General features: G+C 50.4%; 23 non-coding genes across 23 annotated transcripts; all 23 read right to left on the reverse strand.

The window, feature by feature from the left end:
• Positions 1-656: 656 nt before the first annotated feature.
• Positions 657-775, reverse strand: LOC148291623 (5S ribosomal RNA). The gene has a single exon (XR_015827325.1). It is a non-coding gene; the product is annotated as a 5S ribosomal RNA (ribosomal RNA).
• A 755-nt stretch (positions 776-1,530) lies between these two features.
• Positions 1,531-1,649, reverse strand: LOC148291624 (5S ribosomal RNA). Its single transcript, XR_015827326.1, has one exon. It is a non-coding gene; the product is annotated as a 5S ribosomal RNA (ribosomal RNA).
• A 753-nt stretch (positions 1,650-2,402) lies between these two features.
• Positions 2,403-2,521, reverse strand: LOC148291625 (5S ribosomal RNA). Its single transcript, XR_015827327.1, has one exon. It is a non-coding gene; the product is annotated as a 5S ribosomal RNA (ribosomal RNA).
• A 753-nt stretch (positions 2,522-3,274) lies between these two features.
• On the reverse strand, positions 3,275-3,393 carry LOC148291626 (5S ribosomal RNA). Its single transcript, XR_015827328.1, has one exon. It is a non-coding gene; the product is annotated as a 5S ribosomal RNA (ribosomal RNA).
• A 753-nt stretch (positions 3,394-4,146) lies between these two features.
• LOC148291627 (5S ribosomal RNA) lies at positions 4,147-4,265 on the reverse strand. The gene has a single exon (XR_015827329.1). It is a non-coding gene; the product is annotated as a 5S ribosomal RNA (ribosomal RNA).
• A 755-nt stretch (positions 4,266-5,020) lies between these two features.
• Positions 5,021-5,139, reverse strand: LOC148291628 (5S ribosomal RNA). The gene has a single exon (XR_015827330.1). It is a non-coding gene; the product is annotated as a 5S ribosomal RNA (ribosomal RNA).
• A 753-nt stretch (positions 5,140-5,892) lies between these two features.
• On the reverse strand, positions 5,893-6,011 carry LOC148291629 (5S ribosomal RNA). The gene has a single exon (XR_015827331.1). It is a non-coding gene; the product is annotated as a 5S ribosomal RNA (ribosomal RNA).
• A 755-nt stretch (positions 6,012-6,766) lies between these two features.
• On the reverse strand, positions 6,767-6,885 carry LOC148291630 (5S ribosomal RNA). Its single transcript, XR_015827332.1, has one exon. It is a non-coding gene; the product is annotated as a 5S ribosomal RNA (ribosomal RNA).
• Positions 6,886-7,638: 753 nt separating this feature from the next.
• Positions 7,639-7,757, reverse strand: LOC148291631 (5S ribosomal RNA). Its single transcript, XR_015827334.1, has one exon. It is a non-coding gene; the product is annotated as a 5S ribosomal RNA (ribosomal RNA).
• Positions 7,758-8,512: 755 nt separating this feature from the next.
• On the reverse strand, positions 8,513-8,631 carry LOC148291632 (5S ribosomal RNA). Its single transcript, XR_015827335.1, has one exon. It is a non-coding gene; the product is annotated as a 5S ribosomal RNA (ribosomal RNA).
• A 753-nt stretch (positions 8,632-9,384) lies between these two features.
• Positions 9,385-9,503, reverse strand: LOC148291633 (5S ribosomal RNA). Its single transcript, XR_015826785.1, has one exon. It is a non-coding gene; the product is annotated as a 5S ribosomal RNA (ribosomal RNA).
• A 754-nt stretch (positions 9,504-10,257) lies between these two features.
• LOC148291634 (5S ribosomal RNA) lies at positions 10,258-10,376 on the reverse strand. The gene has a single exon (XR_015827336.1). It is a non-coding gene; the product is annotated as a 5S ribosomal RNA (ribosomal RNA).
• A 753-nt stretch (positions 10,377-11,129) lies between these two features.
• On the reverse strand, positions 11,130-11,248 carry LOC148291635 (5S ribosomal RNA). Its single transcript, XR_015827337.1, has one exon. It is a non-coding gene; the product is annotated as a 5S ribosomal RNA (ribosomal RNA).
• Positions 11,249-12,002: 754 nt separating this feature from the next.
• LOC148291636 (5S ribosomal RNA) lies at positions 12,003-12,121 on the reverse strand. The gene has a single exon (XR_015827338.1). It is a non-coding gene; the product is annotated as a 5S ribosomal RNA (ribosomal RNA).
• A 753-nt stretch (positions 12,122-12,874) lies between these two features.
• On the reverse strand, positions 12,875-12,993 carry LOC148291637 (5S ribosomal RNA). Its single transcript, XR_015826687.1, has one exon. It is a non-coding gene; the product is annotated as a 5S ribosomal RNA (ribosomal RNA).
• A 754-nt stretch (positions 12,994-13,747) lies between these two features.
• Positions 13,748-13,866, reverse strand: LOC148291638 (5S ribosomal RNA). Its single transcript, XR_015827339.1, has one exon. It is a non-coding gene; the product is annotated as a 5S ribosomal RNA (ribosomal RNA).
• Positions 13,867-14,619: 753 nt separating this feature from the next.
• On the reverse strand, positions 14,620-14,738 carry LOC148291639 (5S ribosomal RNA). Its single transcript, XR_015827340.1, has one exon. It is a non-coding gene; the product is annotated as a 5S ribosomal RNA (ribosomal RNA).
• Positions 14,739-15,492: 754 nt separating this feature from the next.
• LOC148291640 (5S ribosomal RNA) lies at positions 15,493-15,611 on the reverse strand. Its single transcript, XR_015827341.1, has one exon. It is a non-coding gene; the product is annotated as a 5S ribosomal RNA (ribosomal RNA).
• Positions 15,612-16,364: 753 nt separating this feature from the next.
• Positions 16,365-16,483, reverse strand: LOC148291641 (5S ribosomal RNA). Its single transcript, XR_015827342.1, has one exon. It is a non-coding gene; the product is annotated as a 5S ribosomal RNA (ribosomal RNA).
• Positions 16,484-17,237: 754 nt separating this feature from the next.
• LOC148291642 (5S ribosomal RNA) lies at positions 17,238-17,356 on the reverse strand. The gene has a single exon (XR_015827343.1). It is a non-coding gene; the product is annotated as a 5S ribosomal RNA (ribosomal RNA).
• Positions 17,357-18,109: 753 nt separating this feature from the next.
• LOC148291643 (5S ribosomal RNA) lies at positions 18,110-18,228 on the reverse strand. The gene has a single exon (XR_015827345.1). It is a non-coding gene; the product is annotated as a 5S ribosomal RNA (ribosomal RNA).
• A 754-nt stretch (positions 18,229-18,982) lies between these two features.
• Positions 18,983-19,101, reverse strand: LOC148291644 (5S ribosomal RNA). Its single transcript, XR_015826867.1, has one exon. It is a non-coding gene; the product is annotated as a 5S ribosomal RNA (ribosomal RNA).
• A 753-nt stretch (positions 19,102-19,854) lies between these two features.
• LOC148291645 (5S ribosomal RNA) lies at positions 19,855-19,973 on the reverse strand. The gene has a single exon (XR_015827346.1). It is a non-coding gene; the product is annotated as a 5S ribosomal RNA (ribosomal RNA).
• Positions 19,974-20,482: the final 509 nt, after the last annotated feature.

Below are 20,482 nucleotides of genomic sequence, written 5' to 3' on the forward strand. Positions count from 1 at the left end.
CCTGTCAAGCCTTGTCGTCGCCACCCCTACCACGTGTCGCGCGCAGGCCTGCCGAACTGCCGGTTCCGATCGGCTGTGGGGCCTACCTTACGATAATTGAACCAAAACAAAAAAAACAAAAAAGCTGACAACGTTAAGAACAACCCCAATAATTTCGGCAGTGGGCGTCGAGTCCTGCTGTTTTTTCGCTTTCGTTCGTTTGCGGTTCCCGGTTAATTGGAGACGAGCTCCACGGGGTGATGTAGGACAGATGGCGTAAGTTATTGGAGAGGAGCTGGACCGACGCGCGTGCAACGGCAAATCGGGCAAACCGCTGATCTGAGCTCCGACCTCAGAATTGGGCCCACGAACCGTCGATTCGAAGGCAACGGCGTCGCGAGTAAAACTCATTGCGTTGCCATGAGTCGTGGGCTTTTTCGGGCATCCGACGTCGTTTACTAGCCCGAAATCCAGTTTTTGAAGTTTTTGGTAACTGTGTTATTTTCCAATTTTAATTCCTTCGTTATTCCTAGGCTTTCTAGGAGTATTTAATCATAGTGTGCCCCGATTGTCACGCTGCGCCGAGGGGTCGTGATAAAACAAAGACATCCAGATGAATAAGATGACGGAAAGCAAACGCCCACGACAATTGAAACGTCAACAAGGCAAAAAAAGAAGGGATGCAACACGAGGACTTCCCAGGAGGTCACCCATCCTAGTACTACTCTCGCCCAAACTCGCTTAACTTCGGAGTTCTGATGGGATCCGGTGCATGTGAGTTGGTATGATCGCATCCGTTAGCTTATAACGCCTAAAAGTATATAAGCCACGTTTGAGCCATGCCATATGACCATGGGTTGGCTATCCAACGCCCCCCGCATGAAATGGCATGGCCTGTCAAGCCTTGTCGTCGCCACCCCGACCACGTGTCGCGCGCAGGCCTGCCGAACTGCCGGTTCCGATCGGCTGTGGGGCCTACCTTGCGATAATTGAACCAAAACAAAAAAAAAACAAAAAAACTGACAACGTTAAGAACAACCCCAATAATTTCGGCAGTGGGCGTCGAGTCCTGTTGTTTTTTCGCTTTCGTTCGTTTGCGGTGCCCGGTTAATTGGAGACGAGCTCCACGCGGTGATGTAGGACAGATGGCGTAAGTTATTGGAGAGGAGCTGGACCGACGCGCGTGCAACGGCAAATCGGGCAAACCGCTGATCTGAGCTCCGACCTCAGAATTGGGCCCACGAACCATCGATTCGAAGGCAACGGCGTCGCGAGTAAAACTCATTGCGTCGCCATGAGTCGTGGGCTTTTTCGGGTATCCGACGTCGTTTACTAGCCCGAAATCCAGTTTTTGAAGGTTTTGGTAACTGTGTTATTTTCCTATTTTAATTCCTTCGTTAATCCTAGGCTTTCTAGGAGTATTTAATCATAGTGTGCCCCGATTGTCACGCTGCGCCGAGGGGTCGTGATAAAACAAAGACATCCAGATGAATAAGATGACGGAAAGCAAACGCCCACGACAATTGAAACGTCAACAAGGCAAAAAAAGAAGGGATGCAACACGAGGACTTCCCAGGAGGTCACCCATCCTAGTACTACTCTCGCCCAAACTCGCTTAACTTCGGAGTTCTGATGGGATCCGGTGCATGTGAGTTGGTATGATCGCATCCGTTAGCTTATAACGCCTAAAAGTATATAAGCCACGTTTGAGCCATGCCATATGACCATGGGTTGGCTATCCAACGCCCCCCGCATGAAATGGCATGGCCTGTCAAGCCTTGTCGTCGCCACCCCTACCACGTGTCGCGCGCAGGCCTGCCGAACTGCCGGTTCCGATCGGCTGTGGGGCCCACCTTACGATAATTGAACCAAAACAAAAAAAACAAAAAAGCTGACAACGTTAAGAACAACCCCAATAATTTCGGCAGTGGGCGTCGAGTCCTGCTGTTTTTTCGCTTTCGTTCGTTTGCGGTGCCCGGTTAATTGGAGACGAGCTCCACGGGGTGATGTAGGACAGATGGCGTAAGTTATTGGAGAGGAGCTGGACCGACGCGCGTGCAACGGCAAATCGGGCAAACCGCTGATCTGGGCTCCGAACTCAGAATTGGGCCCACGAACCGTCGATTCGAAGGCAACGGCGTCGCGAGTAAAACTCATTGCGTTGCCATGAGTCGTGGGCTTTTTCGGGCATCCGACGTCGTTTACTAGCCCGAAATCCAGTTTTTGAAGTTTTTGGTAACTGTGTTATTTTCCAATTTTAATTCCTTCGTTAATCCTAGGCTTTCTAGGAGTATTTAATCATAGTGTGCCCCGATTGTCACGCTGCGCCGAGGGGTCGTGATAAAACAAAGACATCCAGATGAATAAGATGACGGAAAGCAAACGCCCACGACAATTGAAACGTCAACAAGGCAAAAAAAGAAGGGATGCAACACGAGGACTTCCCAGGAGGTCACCCATCCTAGTACTACTCTCGCCCAAACTCGCTTAACTTCGGAGTTCTGATGGGATCCGGTGCATGTGAGTTGGTATGATCGCATCCGTTAGCTTATAACGCCTAAAAGTATATAAGCCACGTTTGAGCCATGCCATATGACCATGGGTTGGCTATCCAACGCCCCCCGCATGAAATGGCATGGCCTGTCAAGCCTTGTCGTCGCCACCCCTACCACGTGTCGCGCGCAGGCCTGCCGAACTGCCGGTTCCGATCGGCTGTGGGGCCTACCTTACGATAATTGAACCAAAACAAAAAAAACAAAAAAGCTGACAACGTTAAGAACAACCCCAATAATTTCGGCAGTGGGCGTCGAGTCCTGCTGTTTTTTCGCTTTCGTTCGTTTGCGGTTCCCGGTTAATTGGAGACGAGCTCCACGGGGTGATGTAGGACAGATGGCGTAAGTTATTGGAGAGGAGCTGGACCGACGCGCGTGCAACGGCAAATCAGGCAAACCGCTGATCTGGGCTCCGAACTCAGAATTGGGCCCACGAACCGTCGATTCGAAGGCAACGGCGTCGCGAGTAAAACTCATTGCGTTGCCATGAGTCGTGGGCTTTTTCGGGCATCCGACGTCGTTTACTAGCCCGAAATCCAGTTTTTGAAGTTTTTGGTAACTGTGTTATTTTCCAATTTTAATTCCTTCGTTAATCCTAGGCTTTCTAGGAGTATTTAATCATAGTGTGCCCCGATTGTCACGCTGCGCCGAGGGGTCGTGATAAAACAAAGACATCCAGATGAATAAGATGACGGAAAGCAAACGCCCACGACAATTGAAACGTCAACAAGGCAAAAAAAGAAGGGATGCAACACGAGGACTTCCCAGGAGGTCACCCATCCTAGTACTACTCTCGCCCAAACTCGCTTAACTTCGGAGTTCTGATGGGATCCGGTGCATGTGAGTTGGTATGATCGCATCCGTTAGCTTATAACGCCTAAAAGTATATAAGCCACGTTTGAGCCATGCCATATGACCATGGGTTGGCTATCCAACGCCCCCCGCATGAAATGGCATGGCCTGTCAAGCCTTGTCGTCGCCACCCCTACCACGTGTCGCGCGCAGGCCTGCCGAACTGCCGGTTCCGATCGGCTGTGGGGCCTACCTTACGATAATTGAACCAAAACAAAAAAAACAAAAAAGCTGACAACGTTAAGAACAACCCCAATAATTTCGGCAGTGGGCGTCGAGTCCTGCTGTTTTTTCGCTTTCGTTCGTTTGCGGTTCCCGGTTAATTGGAGACGAGCTCCACGGGGTGATGTAGGACAGATGGCGTAAGTTATTGGAGAGGAGCTGGACCGACGCGCGTGCAACGGCAAATCAGGCAAACCGCTGATCTGGGCTCCGAACTCAGAATTGGGCCCACGAACCGTCGATTCGAAGGCAACGGCGTCGCGAGTAAAACTCATTGCGTTGCCATGAGTCGTGGGCTTTTTCGGGCATCCGACGTCGTTTACTAGCCCGAAATCCAGTTTTTGAAGTTTTTGGTAACTGTGTTATTTTCCAATTTTAATTCCTTCGTTATTCCTAGGCTTTCTAGGAGTATTTAATCATAGTGTGCCCCGATTGTCACGCTGCGCCGAGGGGTCGTGATAAAACAAAGACATCCAGATGAATAAGATGACGGAAAGCAAACGCCCACGACAATTGAAACGTCAACAAGGCAAAAAAAGAAGGGATGCAACACGAGGACTTCCCAGGAGGTCACCCATCCTAGTACTACTCTCGCCCAAACTCGCTTAACTTCGGAGTTCTGATGGGATCCGGTGCATGTGAGTTGGTATGATCGCATCCGTTAGCTTATAACGCCTAAAAGTATATAAGCCACGTTTGAGCCATGCCATATGACCATGGGTTGGCTATCCAACGCCCCCCGCATGAAATGGCATGGCCTGTCAAGCCTTGTCGTCGCCACCCCTACCACGTGTCGCGCGCAGGCCTGCCGAACTGCCGGTTCCGATCGGCTGTGGGGCCTACCTTGCGATAATTGAACCAAAACAAAAAAAAAACAAAAAAACTGACAACGTTAAGAACAACCCCAATAATTTCGGCAGTGGGCGTCGAGTCCTGTTGTTTTTTCGCTTTCGTTCGTTTGCGGTGCCCGGTTAATTGGAGACGAGCTCCACGCGGTGATGTAGGACAGATGGCGTAAGTTATTGGAGAGGAGCTGGACCGACGCGCGTGCAACGGCAAATCGGGCAAACCGCTGATCTGAGCTCCGACCTCAGAATTGGGCCCACGAACCATCGATTCGAAGGCAACGGCGTCGCGAGTAAAACTCATTGCGTCGCCATGAGTCGTGGGCTTTTTCGGGTATCCGACGTCGTTTACTAGCCCGAAATCCAGTTTTTGAAGGTTTTGGTAACTGTGTTATTTTCCTATTTTAATTCCTTCGTTAATCCTAGGCTTTCTAGGAGTATTTAATCATAGTGTGCCCCGATTGTCACGCTGCGCCGAGGGGTCGTGATAAAACAAAGACATCCAGATGAATAAGATGACGGAAAGCAAACGCCCACGACAATTGAAACGTCAACAAGGCAAAAAAAGAAGGGATGCAACACGAGGACTTCCCAGGAGGTCACCCATCCTAGTACTACTCTCGCCCAAACTCGCTTAACTTCGGAGTTCTGATGGGATCCGGTGCATGTGAGTTGGTATGATCGCATCCGTTAGCTTATAACGCCTAAAAGTATATAAGCCACGTTTGAGCCATGCCATATGACCATGGGTTGGCTATCCAACGCCCCCCGCATGAAATGGCATGGCCTGTCAAGCCTTGTCGTCGCCACCCCTACCACGTGTCGCGCGCAGGCCTGCCGAACTGCCGGTTCCGATCGGCTGTGGGGCCTACCTTACGATAATTGAACCAAAACAAAAAAAACAAAAAAGCTGACAACGTTAAGAACAACCCCAATAATTTCGGCAGTGGGCGTCGAGTCCTGCTGTTTTTTCGCTTTCGTTCGTTTGCGGTTCCCGGTTAATTGGAGACGAGCTCCACGGGGTGATGTAGGACAGATGGCGTAAGTTATTGGAGAGGAGCTGGACCGACGCGCGTGCAACGGCAAATCGGGCAAACCGCTGATCTGAGCTCCGACCTCAGAATTGGGCCCACGAACCGTCGATTCGAAGGCAACGGCGTCGCGAGTAAAACTCATTGCGTTGCCATGAGTCGTGGGCTTTTTCGGGCATCCGACGTCGTTTACTAGCCCGAAATCCAGTTTTTGAAGTTTTTGGTAACTGTGTTATTTTCCAATTTTAATTCCTTCGTTATTCCTAGGCTTTCTAGGAGTATTTAATCATAGTGTGCCCCGATTGTCACGCTGCGCCGAGGGGTCGTGATAAAACAAAGACATCCAGATGAATAAGATGACGGAAAGCAAACGCCCACGACAATTGAAACGTCAACAAGGCAAAAAAAGAAGGGATGCAACACGAGGACTTCCCAGGAGGTCACCCATCCTAGTACTACTCTCGCCCAAACTCGCTTAACTTCGGAGTTCTGATGGGATCCGGTGCATGTGAGTTGGTATGATCGCATCCGTTAGCTTATAACGCCTAAAAGTATATAAGCCACGTTTGAGCCATGCCATATGACCATGGGTTGGCTATCCAACGCCCCCCGCATGAAATGGCATGGCCTGTCAAGCCTTGTCGTCGCCACCCCGACCACGTGTCGCGCGCAGGCCTGCCGAACTGCCGGTTCCGATCGGCTGTGGGGCCTACCTTGCGATAATTGAACCAAAACAAAAAAAAAACAAAAAAACTGACAACGTTAAGAACAACCCCAATAATTTCGGCAGTGGGCGTCGAGTCCTGTTGTTTTTTCGCTTTCGTTCGTTTGCGGTGCCCGGTTAATTGGAGACGAGCTCCACGCGGTGATGTAGGACAGATGGCGTAAGTTATTGGAGAGGAGCTGGACCGACGCGCGTGCAACGGCAAATCGGGCAAACCGCTGATCTGAGCTCCGACCTCAGAATTGGGCCCACGAACCATCGATTCGAAGGCAACGGCGTCGCGAGTAAAACTCATTGCGTCGCCATGAGTCGTGGGCTTTTTCGGGTATCCGACGTCGTTTACTAGCCCGAAATCCAGTTTTTGAAGGTTTTGGTAACTGTGTTATTTTCCTATTTTAATTCCTTCGTTAATCCTAGGCTTTCTAGGAGTATTTAATCATAGTGTGCCCCGATTGTCACGCTGCGCCGAGGGGTCGTGATAAAACAAAGACATCCAGATGAATAAGATGACGGAAAGCAAACGCCCACGACAATTGAAACGTCAACAAGGCAAAAAAAGAAGGGATGCAACACGAGGACTTCCCAGGAGGTCACCCATCCTAGTACTACTCTCGCCCAAACTCGCTTAACTTCGGAGTTCTGATGGGATCCGGTGCATGTGAGTTGGTATGATCGCATCCGTTAGCTTATAACGCCTAAAAGTATATAAGCCACGTTTGAGCCATGCCATATGACCATGGGTTGGCTATCCAACGCCCCCCGCATGAAATGGCATGGCCTGTCAAGCCTTGTCGTCGCCACCCCTACCACGTGTCGCGCGCAAGCCTGCCGAACTGCCGGTTCCGATCGGCTGTGGGGCCTACCTTACGATAATTGAACCAAAACAAAAAAAACAAAAAAGCTGACAACGTTAAGAACAACCCCAATAATTTCGGCAGTGGGCGTCGAGTCCTGCTGTTTTTTCGCTTTCGTTCGTTTGCGGTTCCCGGTTAATTGGAGACGAGCTCCACGGGGTGATGTAGGACAGATGGCGTAAGTTATTGGAGAGGAGCTGGACCGACGCGCGTGCAACGGCAAATCGGGCAAACCGCTGATCTGAGCTCCGACCTCAGAATTGGGCCCACGAACCGTCGATTCGAAGGCAACGGCGTCGCGAGTAAAACTCATTGCGTTGCCATGAGTCGTGGGCTTTTTCGGGCATCCGACGTCGTTTACTAGCCCGAAATCCAGTTTTTGAAGTTTTTGGTAACTGTGTTATTTTCCAATTTTAATTCCTTCGTTATTCCTAGGCTTTCTAGGAGTATTTAATCATAGTGTGCCCCGATTGTCACGCTGCGCCGAGGGGTCGTGATAAAACAAAGACATCCAGATGAATAAGATGACGGAAAGCAAACGCGCACGACAATTGAAACGTCAACAAGGCAAAAAAAGAAGGGATGCAACACGAGGACTTCCCAGGAGGTCACCCATCCTAGTACTACTCTCGCCCAAACTCGCTTAACTTCGGAGTTCTGATGGGATCCGGTGCATGTGAGTTGGTATGATCGCATCCGTTAGCTTATAACGCCTAAAAGTATATAAGCCACGTTTGAGCCATGCCATATGACCATGGGTTGGCTATCCAACGCCCCCCGCATGAAATGGCATGGCCTGTCAAGCCTTGTCGTCGCCACCCCGACCACGTGTCGCGCGCAGGCCTGCCGAACTGCCGGTTCCGATCGGCTGTGGGGCCTACCTTGCGATAATTGAACCAAAACAAAAAAAAAACAAAAAAACTGACAACGTTAAGAACAACCCCAATAATTTCGGCAGTGGGCGTCGAGTCCTGTTGTTTTTTCGCTTTCGTTCGTTTGCGGTGCCCGGTTAATTGGAGACGAGCTCCACGCGGTGATGTAGGACAGATGGCGTAAGTTATTGGAGAGGAGCTGGACCGACGCGCGTGCAACGGCAAATCGGGCAAACCGCTGATCTGAGCTCCGACCTCAGAATTGGGCCCACGAACCATCGATTCGAAGGCAACGGCGTCGCGAGTAAAACTCATTGCGTCGCCATGAGTCGTGGGCTTTTTCGGGTATCCGACGTCGTTTACTAGCCCGAAATCCAGTTTTTGAAGGTTTTGGTAACTGTGTTATTTTCCTATTTTAATTCCTTCGTTAATCCTAGGCTTTCTAGGAGTATTTAATCATAGTGTGCCCCGATTGTCACGCTGCGCCGAGGGGTCGTGATAAAACAAAGACATCCAGATGAATAAGATGACGGAAAGCAAACGCCCACGACAATTGAAACATCAACAAGGCAAAAAAAGAAGGGATGCAACACGAGGACTTCCCAGGAGGTCACCCATCCTAGTACTACTCTCGCCCAAACTCGCTTAACTTCGGAGTTCTGATGGGATCCGGTGCATGTGAGTTGGTATGATCGCATCCGTTAGCTTATAACGCCTAAAAGTATATAAGCCACGTTTGAGCCATGCCATATGACCATGGGTTGGCTATCCAACGCCCCCCGCATGAAATGGCATGGCCTGTCAAGCCTTGTCGTCGCCACCCCTACCACGTGTCGCGCGCAAGCCTGCCGAACTGCCGGTTCCGATCGGCTGTGGGGCCTACCTTACGATAATTGAACCAAAACAAAAAAAACAAAAAAGCTGACAACGTTAAGAACAACCCCAATAATTTCGGCAGTGGGCGTCGAGTCCTGCTGTTTTTTCGCTTTCGTTCGTTTGCGGTTCCCGGTTAATTGGAGACGAGCTCCACGGGGTGATGTAGGACAGATGGCGTAAGTTATTGGAGAGGAGCTGGACCGACGCGCGTGCAACGGCAAATCGGGCAAACCGCTGATCTGAGCTCCGACCTCAGAATTGGGCCCACGAACCGTCGATTCGAAGGCAACGGCGTCGCGAGTAAAACTCATTGCGTTGCCATGAGTCGTGGGCTTTTTCGGGCATCCGACGTCGTTTACTAGCCCGAAATCCAGTTTTTGAAGTTTTTGGTAACTGTGTTATTTTCCAATTTTAATTCCTTCGTTATTCCTAGGCTTTCTAGGAGTATTTAATCATAGTGTGCCCCGATTGTCACGCTGCGCCGAGGGGTCGTGATAAAACAAAGACATCCAGATGAATAAGATGACGGAAAGCAAACGCCCACGACAATTGAAACGTCAACAAGGCAAAAAAAGAAGGGATGCAACACGAGGACTTCCCAGGAGGTCACCCATCCTAGTACCACTCTCGCCCAAACTCGCTTAACTTCGGAGTTCTGATGGGATCCGGTGCATGTGAGTTGGTATGATCGCATCCGTTAGCTTATAACGCCTAAAAGTATATAAGCCACGTTTGAGCCATGCCATATGACCATGGGTTGGCTATCCAACGCCCCCCGCATGAAATGGCATGGCCTGTCAAGCCTTGTCGTCGCCACCCCGACCACGTGTCGCGCGCAGGCCTGCCGAACTGCCGGTTCCGATCGGCTGTGGGGCCTACCTTGCGATAATTGAACCAAAACAAAAAAAAACAAAAAAACTGACAACGTTAAGAACAACCCCAATAATTTCGGCAGTGGGCGTCGAGTCCTGTTGTTTTTTCGCTTTCGTTCGTTTGCGGTGCCCGGTTAATTGGAGACGAGCTCCACGGGGTGATGTAGGACAGATGGCGTAAGTTATTGGAGAGGAGCTGGACCGACGCGCGTGCAACGGCAAATCGGGCAAACCGCTGATCTGAGCTCCGACCTCAGAATTGGGCCCACGAACCATCGATTCGAAGGCAACGGCGTCGCGAGTAAAACTCATTGCGTCGCCATGAGTCGTGGGCTTTTTCGGGTATCCGACGTCGTTTACTAGCCCGAAATCCAGTTTTTGAAGTTTTTGGTAACTGTGTTATTTTCCTATTTTAATTCCTTCGTTAATCCTAGGCTTTCTAGGAGTATTTAATCATAGTGTGCCCCGATTGTCACGCTGCGCCGAGGGGTCGTGATAAAACAAAGACATCCAGATGAATAAGATGACGGAAAGCAAACGCCCACGACAATTGAAACGTCAACAAGGCAAAAAAAGAAGGGATGCAACACGAGGACTTCCCAGGAGGTCACCCATCCTAGTACTACTCTCGCCCAAACTCGCTTAACTTCGGAGTTCTGATGGGATCCGGTGCATGTGAGTTGGTATGATCGCATCCGTTAGCTTATAACGCCTAAAAGTATATAAGCCACGTTTGAGCCATGCCATATGACCATGGGTTGGCTATCCAACGCCCCCCGCATGAAATGGCATGGCCTGTCAAGCCTTGTCGTCGCCACCCCTACCACGTGTCGCGCGCAGGCCTGCCGAACTGCCGGTTCCGATCGGCTGTGGGGCCTACCTTACGATAATTGAACCAAAACAAAAAAAACAAAAAAGCTGACAACGTTAAGAACAACCCCAATAATTTCGGCAGTGGGCGTCGAGTCCTGCTGTTTTTTCGCTTTCGTTCGTTTGCGGTTCCCGGTTAATTGGAGACGAGCTCCACGGGGTGATGTAGGACAGATGGCGTAAGTTATTGGAGAGGAGCTGGACCGACGCGCGTGCAACGGCAAATCGGGCAAACCGCTGATCTGAGCTCCGACCTCAGAATTGGGCCCACGAACCGTCGATTCGAAGGCAACGGCGTCGCGAGTAAAACTCATTGCGTTGCCATGAGTCGTGGGCTTTTTCGGGCATCCGACGTCGTTTACTAGCCCGAAATCCAGTTTTTGAAGTTTTTGGTAACTGTGTTATTTTCCAATTTTAATTCCTTCGTTATTCCTAGGCTTTCTAGGAGTATTTAATCATAGTGTGCCCCGATTGTCACGCTGCGCCGAGGGGTCGTGATAAAACAAAGACATCCAGATGAATAAGATGACGGAAAGCAAACGCCCACGACAATTGAAACGTCAACAAGGCAAAAAAAGAAGGGATGCAACACGAGGACTTCCCAGGAGGTCACCCATCCTAGTACTACTCTCGCCCAAACTCGCTTAACTTCGGAGTTCTGATGGGATCCGGTGCATGTGAGTTGGTATGATCGCATCCGTTAGCTTATAACGCCTAAAAGTATATAAGCCACGTTTGAGCCATGCCATATGACCATGGGTTGGCTATCCAACGCCCCCCGCATGAAATGGCATGGCCTGTCAAGCCTTGTCGTCGCCACCCCGACCACGTGTCGCGCGCAGGCCTGCCGAACTGCCGGTTCCGATCGGCTGTGGGGCCTACCTTGCGATAATTGAACCAAAACAAAAAAAAACAAAAAAACTGACAACGTTAAGAACAACCCCAATAATTTCGGCAGTGGGCGTCGAGTCCTGTTGTTTTTTCGCTTTCGTTCGTTTGCGGTGCCCGGTTAATTGGAGACGAGCTCCACGGGGTGATGTAGGACAGATGGCGTAAGTTATTGGAGAGGAGCTGGACCGACGCGCGTGCAACGGCAAATCGGGCAAACCGCTGATCTGAGCTCCGACCTCAGAATTGGGCCCACGAACCATCGATTCGAAGGCAACGGCGTCGCGAGTAAAACTCATTGCGTCGCCATGAGTCGTGGGCTTTTTCGGGTATCCGACGTCGTTTACTAGCCCGAAATCCAGTTTTTGAAGTTTTTGGTAACTGTGTTATTTTCCTATTTTAATTCCTTCGTTAATCCTAGGCTTTCTAGGAGTATTTAATCATAGTGTGCCCCGATTGTCACGCTGCGCCGAGGGGTCGTGATAAAACAAAGACATCCAGATGAATAAGATGACGGAAAGCAAACGCCCACGACAATTGAAACGTCAACAAGGCAAAAAAAGAAGGGATGCAACACGAGGACTTCCCAGGAGGTCACCCATCCTAGTACTACTCTCGCCCAAACTCGCTTAACTTCGGAGTTCTGATGGGATCCGGTGCATGTGAGTTGGTATGATCGCATCCGTTAGCTTATAACGCCTAAAAGTATATAAGCCACGTTTGAGCCATGCCATATGACCATGGGTTGGCTATCCAACGCCCCCCGCATGAAATGGCATGGCCTGTCAAGCCTTGTCGTCGCCACCCCTACCACGTGTCGCGCGCAGGCCTGCCGAACTGCCGGTTCCGATCGGCTGTGGGGCCTACCTTACGATAATTGAACCAAAACAAAAAAAACAAAAAAGCTGACAACGTTAAGAACAACCCCAATAATTTCGGCAGTGGGCGTCGAGTCCTGCTGTTTTTTCGCTTTCGTTCGTTTGCGGTTCCCGGTTAATTGGAGACGAGCTCCACGGGGTGATGTAGGACAGATGGCGTAAGTTATTGGAGAGGAGCTGGACCGACGCGCGTGCAACGGCAAATCGGGCAAACCGCTGATCTGAGCTCCGACCTCAGAATTGGGCCCACGAACCGTCGATTCGAAGGCAACGGCGTCGCGAGTAAAACTCATTGCGTTGCCATGAGTCGTGGGCTTTTTCGGGCATCCGACGTCGTTTACTAGCCCGAAATCCAGTTTTTGAAGTTTTTGGTAACTGTGTTATTTTCCAATTTTAATTCCTTCGTTATTCCTAGGCTTTCTAGGAGTATTTAATCATAGTGTGCCCCGATTGTCACGCTGCGCCGAGGGGTCGTGATAAAACAAAGACATCCAGATGAATAAGATGACGGAAAGCAAACGCCCACGACAATTGAAACGTCAACAAGGCAAAAAAAGAAGGGATGCAACACGAGGACTTCCCAGGAGGTCACCCATCCTAGTACTACTCTCGCCCAAACTCGCTTCACTTCGGAGTTCTGATGGGATCCGGTGCATGTGAGTTGGTATGATCGCATCCGTTAGCTTATAACGCCTAAAAGTATATAAGCCACGTTTGAGCCATGCCATATGACCATGGGTTGGCTATCCAACGCCCCCCGCATGAAATGGCATGGCCTGTCAAGCCTTGTCGTCGCCACCCCGACCACGTGTCGCGCGCAGGCCTGCCGAACTGCCGGTTCCGATCGGCTGTGGGGCCTACCTTGCGATAATTGAACCAAAACAAAAAAAAACAAAAAAACTGACAACGTTAAGAACAACCCCAATAATTTCGGCAGCGGGCGTCGAGTCCTGTTGTTTTTTCGCTTTCGTTCGTTTGCGGTGCCCGGTTAATTGGAGACGAGCTCCACGGGGTGATGTAGGACAGATGGCGTAAGTTATTGGAGAGGAGCTGGACCGACGCGCGTGCAACGGCAAATCGGGCAAACCGCTGATCTGAGCTCCGACCTCAGAATTGGGCCCACGAACCATCGATTCGAAGGCAACGGCGTCGCGAGTAAAACTCATTGCGTCGCCATGAGTCGTGGGCTTTTTCGGGTATCCGACGTCGTTTACTAGCCCGAAATCCAGTTTTTGAAGTTTTTGGTAACTGTGTTATTTTCCTATTTTAATTCCTTCGTTAATCCTAGGCTTTCTAGGAGTATTTAATCATAGTGTGCCCCGATTGTCACGCTGCGCCGAGGGGTCGTGATAAAACAAAGACATCCAGATGAATAAGATGACGGAAAGCAAACGCCCACGACAATTGAAACGTCAACAAGGCAAAAAAAGAAGGGATGCAACACGAGGACTTCCCAGGAGGTCACCCATCCTAGTACTACTCTCGCCCAAACTCGCTTAACTTCGGAGTTCTGATGGGATCCGGTGCATGTGAGTTGGTATGATCGCATCCGTTAGCTTATAACGCCTAAAAGTATATAAGCCACGTTTGAGCCATGCCATATGACCATGGGTTGGCTATCCAACGCCCCCCGCATGAAATGGCATGGCCTGTCAAGCCTTGTCGTCGCCACCCCTACCACGTGTCGCGCGCAGGCCTGCCGAACTGCCGGTTCCGATCGACTGTGGGGCCTACCTTACGATAATTGAACCAAAACAAAAAAAACAAAAAAGCTGACAACGTTAAGAACAACCCCAATAATTTCGGCAGTGGGCGTCGAGTCCTGCTGTTTTTTCGCTTTCGTTCGTTTGCGGTTCCCGGTTAATTGGAGACGAGCTCCACGGGGTGATGTAGGACAGATGGCGTAAGTTATTGGAGAGGAGCTGGACCGACGCGCGTGCAACGGCAAATCGGGCAAACCGCTGATCTGAGCTCCGACCTCAGAATTGGGCCCACGAACCGTCGATTCGAAGGCAACGGCGTCGCGAGTAAAACTCATTGCGTTGCCATGAGTCGTGGGCTTTTTCGGGCATCCGACGTCGTTTACTAGCCCGAAATCCAGTTTTTGAAGTTTTTGGTAACTGTGTTATTTTCCAATTTTAATTCCTTCGTTATTCCTAGGCTTTCTAGGAGTATTTAATCATAGTGTGCCCCGATTGTCACGCTGCGCCGAGGGGTCGTGATAAAACAAAGACATCCAGATGAATAAGATGACGGAAAGCAAACGCCCACGACAATTGAAACGTCAACAAGGCAAAAAAAGAAGGGATGCAACACGAGGACTTCCCAGGAGGTCACCCATCCTAGTACTACTCTCGCCCAAACTCGCTTAACTTCGGAGTTCTGATGGGATCCGGTGCATGTGAGTTGGTATGATCGCATCCGTTAGCTTATAACGCCTAAAAGTATATAAGCCACGTTTGAGCCATGCCATATGACCATGGGTTGGCTATCCAACGCCCCCCGCATGAAATGGCATGGCCTGTCAAGCCTTGTCGTCGCCACCCCGACCACGTGTCGCGCGCAGGCCTGCCGAACTGCCGGTTCCGATCGGCTGTGGGGCCTACCTTGCGATAATTGAACCAAAACAAAAAAAAACAAAAAAACTGACAACGTTAAGAACAACCCCAATAATTTCGGCAGCGGGCGTCGAGTCCTGTTGTTTTTTCGCTTTCGTTCGTTTGCGGTGCCCGGTTAATTGGAGACGAGCTCCACGGGGTGATGTAGGACAGATGGCGTAAGTTATTGGAGAGGAGCTGGACCGACGCGCGTGCAACGGCAAATCGGGCAAACCGCTGATCTGAGCTCCGACCTCAGAATTGGGCCCACGAACCATCGATTCGAAGGCAACGGCGTCGCGAGTAAAACTCATTGCGTCGCCATGAGTCGTGGGCTTTTTCGGGTATCCGACGTCGTTTACTAGCCCGAAATCCAGTTTTTGAAGTTTTTGGTAACTGTGTTATTTTCCTATTTTAATTCCTTCGTTAATCCTAGGCTTTCTAGGAGTATTTAATCATAGTGTGCCCCGATTGTCACGCTGCGCCGAGGGGTCGTGATAAAACAAAGACATCCAGATGAATAAGATGACGGAAAGCAAACGCCCACGACAATTGAAACGTCAACAAGGCAAAAAAAGAAGGGATGCAACACGAGGACTTCCCAGGAGGTCACCCATCCTAGTACTACTCTCGCCCAAACTCGCTTAACTTCGGAGTTCTGATGGGATCCGGTGCATGTGAGTTGGTATGATCGCATCCGTTAGCTTATAACGCCTAAAAGTATATAAGCCACGTTTGAGCCATGCCATATGACCATGGGTTGGCTATCCAACGCCCCCCGCATGAAATGGCATGGCCTGTCAAGCCTTGTCGTCGCCACCCCTACCACGTGTCGCGCGCAGGCCTGCCGAACTGCCGGTTCCGATCGGCTGTGGGGCCTACCTTACGATAATTGAACCAAAACAAAAAAAACAAAAAAGCTGACAACGTTAAGAACAACCCCAATAATTTCGGCAGTGGGCGTCGAGTCCTGCTGTTTTTTCGCTTTCGTTCGTTTGCGGTTCCCGGTTAATTGGAGACGAGCTCCACGGGGTGATGTAGGACAGATGGCGTAAGTTATTGGAGAGGAGCTGGACCGACGCGCGTGCAACGGCAAATCGGGCAAACCGCTGATCTGAGCTCCGACCTCAGAATTGGGCCCACGAACCGTCGATTCGAAGGCAACGGCGTCGCGAGTAAAACTCATTGCGTTGCCATGAGTCGTGGGCTTTTTCGGGCATCCGACGTCGTTTACTAGCCCGAAATCCAGTTTTTGAAGTTTTTGGTAACTGTGTTATTTTCCAATTTTAATTCCTTCGTTATTCCTAGGCTTTCTAGGAGTATTTAATCATAGTGTGCCCCGATTGTCACGCTGCGCCGAGGGGTCGTGATAAAACAAAGACATCCAGATGAATAAGATGACGGAAAGCAAACGCCCACGACAATTGAAACGTCAACAAGGCAAAAAAAGAAGGGATGCAACACGAGGACTTCCCAGGAGGTCACCCATCCTAGTACTACTCTCGCCCAAACTCGCTTAACTTCGGAGTTCTGATGGGATCCGGTGCATGTGAGTTGGTATGATCGCATCCGTTAGCTTATAACGCCTAAAAGTATATAAGCCACGTTTGAGCCATGCCATATGACCATGGGTTGGCTATCCAACGCCCCCCGCATGAAATGGCATGGCCTGTCAAGCCTTGTCGTCGCCACCCCGACCACGTGTCGCGCGCAGGCCTGCCGAACTGCCGGTTCCGATCGGCTGTGGGGCCTACCTTGCGATAATTGAACCAAAACAAAAAAAAATAAAAAAACTGACAACGTTAAGAACAACCCCAATAATTTCGGCAGCGGGCGTCGAGTCCTGTTGTTTTTTCGCTTTCGTTCGTTTGCGGTGCCCGGTTAATTGGAGACGAGCTCCACGGGGTGATGTAGGACAGATGGCGTAAGTTATTGGAGAGGAGCTGGACCGACGCGCGTGCAACGGCAAATCGGGCAAACCGCTGATCTGAGCTCCGACCTCAGAATTGGGCCCACGAACCATCGATTCGAAGGCAACGGCGTCGCGAGTAAAACTCATTGCGTCGCCATGAGTCGTGGGCTTTTTCGGGTATCCGACGTCGTTTACTAGCCCGAAATCCAGTTTTTGAAGTTTTTGGTAACTGTGTTATTTTCCTATTTTAATTCCTTCGTTAATCCTAGGCTTTCTAGGAGTATTTAATCATAGTGTCCCCCGATTGTCACGCTGCGCCGAGGGGTCGTGATAAAACAAAGACATCCAGATGAATAAGATGACGGAAAGCAAACGCCCACGACAATTGAAACGTCAACAAGGCAAAAAAAGAAGGGATGCAACACGAGGACTTCCCAGGAGGTCACCCATCCTAGTACTACTCTCGCCCAAACTCGCTTAACTTCGGAGTTCTGATGGGATCCGGTGCATGTGAGTTGGTATGATCGCATCCGTTAGCTTATAACGCCTAAAAGTATATAAGCCACGTTTGAGCCATGCCATATGACCATGGGTTGGCTATCCAACGCCCCCCGCATGAAATGGCATGGCCTGTCAAGCCTTGTCGTCGCCACCCCTACCACGTGTCGCGCGCAGGCCTGCCGAACTGCCGGTTCCGATCGGCTGTGGGGCCTACCTTACGATAATTGAACCAAAACAAAAAAAACAAAAAAGCTGACAACGTTAAGAACAACCCCAATAATTTCGGCAGTGGGCGTCGAGTCCTGCTGTTTTTTCGCTTTCGTTCGTTTGCGGTTCCCGGTTAATTGGAGACGAGCTCCACGGGGTGATGTAGGACAGATGGCGTAAGTTATTGGAGAGGAGCTGGACCGACGCGCGTGCAACGGCAAATCGGGCAAACCGCTGATCTGGGCTCCGAACTCAGAATTGGGCCCACGAACCGTCGATTCGAAGGCAACGGCGTCGCGAGTAAAACTCATTGCGTCGCCATGAGTCGTGGGCTTTTTCGGGCATCCGACGTCGTTTACTAGCCCGAAATCCAGTTTTTGAAGTTTTTGGTAACTGTGTTATTTTCCTATTTTAATTCATTCGTTAATCCTAGGCTTTCTAGGAGTATTTAATCATAGTGTGCCCCGATTGTCACGCTGCGCCGAGGGGTCGTGATAAAACAAAGACATCCAGATGAATAAGATGACGGAAAGCAAACGCCCACGACAATTGAAACGTCAACAAGGCAAAAAAAGAAGGGATGCAACACGAGGACTTCCCAGGAGGTCACCCATCCTAGTACTACTCTCGCCCAAACTCGCTTAACTTCGGAGTTCTGATGGGATCCGGTGCATGTGAGTTGGTATGATCGCATCCGTTAGCTTATAACGCCTAAAAGTATATAAGCCACGTTTGAGCCACGCCATATGACCATGGGTTGGCTATCCAACGCCCCCCGCATGAAATGGCATGGCCTGTCAAGCCTTGTCGTCGCCACCCCTACCACGTGTCGCGCGCAGGCCTGCCGAACTGCCGGTTCCGATCGGCTGTGGGGCCTACCTTGCGATAATTGAACCAAAACAAAAAAAAACAAAAAAACTGACAACGTTAAGAACAACCCCAATAATTTCGGCAGTGGGCGTCGAGTCCTGTTGTTTTTTCGCTTTCGTTCGTTTGCGGTGCCCGGTTAATTGGAGACGAGCTCCACAGGGTGATGTAGGACAGATGGCGTAAGTTATTGGAGAGGAGCTGGACCGACGCGCGTGCAACGGCAAATCGGGCAAACCGCTGATCTGAGCTCCGACCTCAGAATTGGGCCCACGAACCATCGATTCGAAGGCAACGGCGTCGCGAGTAAAACTCATTGCGTCGCCATGAGTCGTGGGCTTTTTCGGGTATCCGACGTCGTTTACTAGCCCGAAATCCAGTTTTTGAAGTTTTTGGTAACTGTGTTATTTTCCTATTTTAATTCCTTCGTTAATCCTAGGCTTTCTAGGAGTATTTAATCATAGTGTGCCCCGATTGTCACGCTGCGCCGAGGGGTCGTGATAAAACAAAGACATCCAGATGAATAAGATGACGGAAAGCAAACGCCCACGACAATTGAAACGTCAACAAGGCAAAAAAAGAAGGGATGCAACACGAGGACTTCCCAGGAGGTCACCCATCCTAGTACTACTCTCGCCCAAACTCGCTTAACTTCGGAGTACTGATGGGATCCGGTGCATGTGAGTTGGTATGATCGCATCCGTTAGCTTATAACGCCTAAAAGTATATAAGCCACGTTTGAGCCATGCCATATGACCATGGGTTGGCTATCCAACGCCCCCCGCATGAAATGGCATGGCCTGTCAAGCCTTGTCGTCGCCACCCCTACCACGTGTCGCGCGCAGGCCTGCCGAACTGCCGGTTCCGATCGGCTGTGGGGCCTACCTTACGATAATTGAACCAAAACAAAAAAAACAAAAAAGCTGACAACGTTAAGAACAACCCCAATAATTTCGGCAGTGGGCGTCGAGTCCTGCTGTTTTTTCGCTTTCGTTCGTTTGCGGTTCCCGGTTAATTGGAGACGAGCTCCACGGGGTGATGTAGGACAGATGGCGTAAGTTATTGGAGAGGAGCTGGACCGACGCGCGTGCAACGGCAAATCGGGCAAACCGCTGATCTGGGCTCCGAACTCAGAATTGGGCCCACGAACCGTCGATTCGAAGGCAACGGCGTCGCGAGTAAAACTCATTGCGTCGCCATGAGTCGTGGGCTTTTTCGGGCATCCGACGTCGTTTACTAGCCCGAAATCCAGTTTTTGAAGTTTTTGGTAACTGTGTTATTTTCCTATTTTAATTCATTCGTTAATCCTAGGCTTTCTAGGAGTATTTAATCATAGTGTGCCCCGATTGTCACGCTGCGCCGAGGGGTCGTGATAAAACAAAGACATCCAGATGAATAAGATGACGGAAAGCAAACGCCCACGACAATTGAAACGTCAACAAGGCAAAAAAAGAAGGGATGCAACACGAGGACTTCCCAGGAGGTCACCCATCCTAGTACTACTCTCGCCCAAACTCGCTTAACTTCGGAGTTCTGATGGGATCCGGTGCATGTGAGTTGGTATGATCGCATCCGTTAGCTTATAACGCCTAAAAGTATATAAGCCACGTTTGAGCCACGCCATATGACCATGGGTTGGCTATCCAACGCCCCCCGCATGAAATGGCATGGCCTGTCAAGCCTTGTCGTCGCCACCCCTACCACGTGTCGCGCGCAGGCCTGCCGAACTGCCGGTTCCGATCGGCTGTGGGGCCTACCTTGCGATAATTGAACCAAAACAAAAAAAAACAAAAAAACTGACAACGTTAAGAACAACCCCAATAATTTCGGCAGTGGGCGTCGAGTCCTGTTGTTTTTTCGCTTTCGTTCGTTTGCGGTGCCCGGTTAATTGGAGACGAGCTCCACAGGGTGATGTAGGACAGATGGCGTAAGTTATTGGAGAGGAGCTGGACCGACGCGCGTGCAACGGCAAATCGGGCAAACCGCTGATCTGAGCTCCGACCTCAGAATTGGGCCCACGAACCATCGATTCGAAGGCAACGGCGTCGCGAGTAAAACTCATTGCGTCGCCATGAGTCGTGGG

Source organism: Prunus avium, chromosome 8, assembly GCF_965620075.1.
Source record: "Prunus avium chromosome 8, drPruAviu1.hap1.1, whole genome shotgun sequence".
NCBI classification, from domain to species: Eukaryota; Viridiplantae; Streptophyta; class Magnoliopsida; order Rosales; family Rosaceae; genus Prunus; species Prunus avium.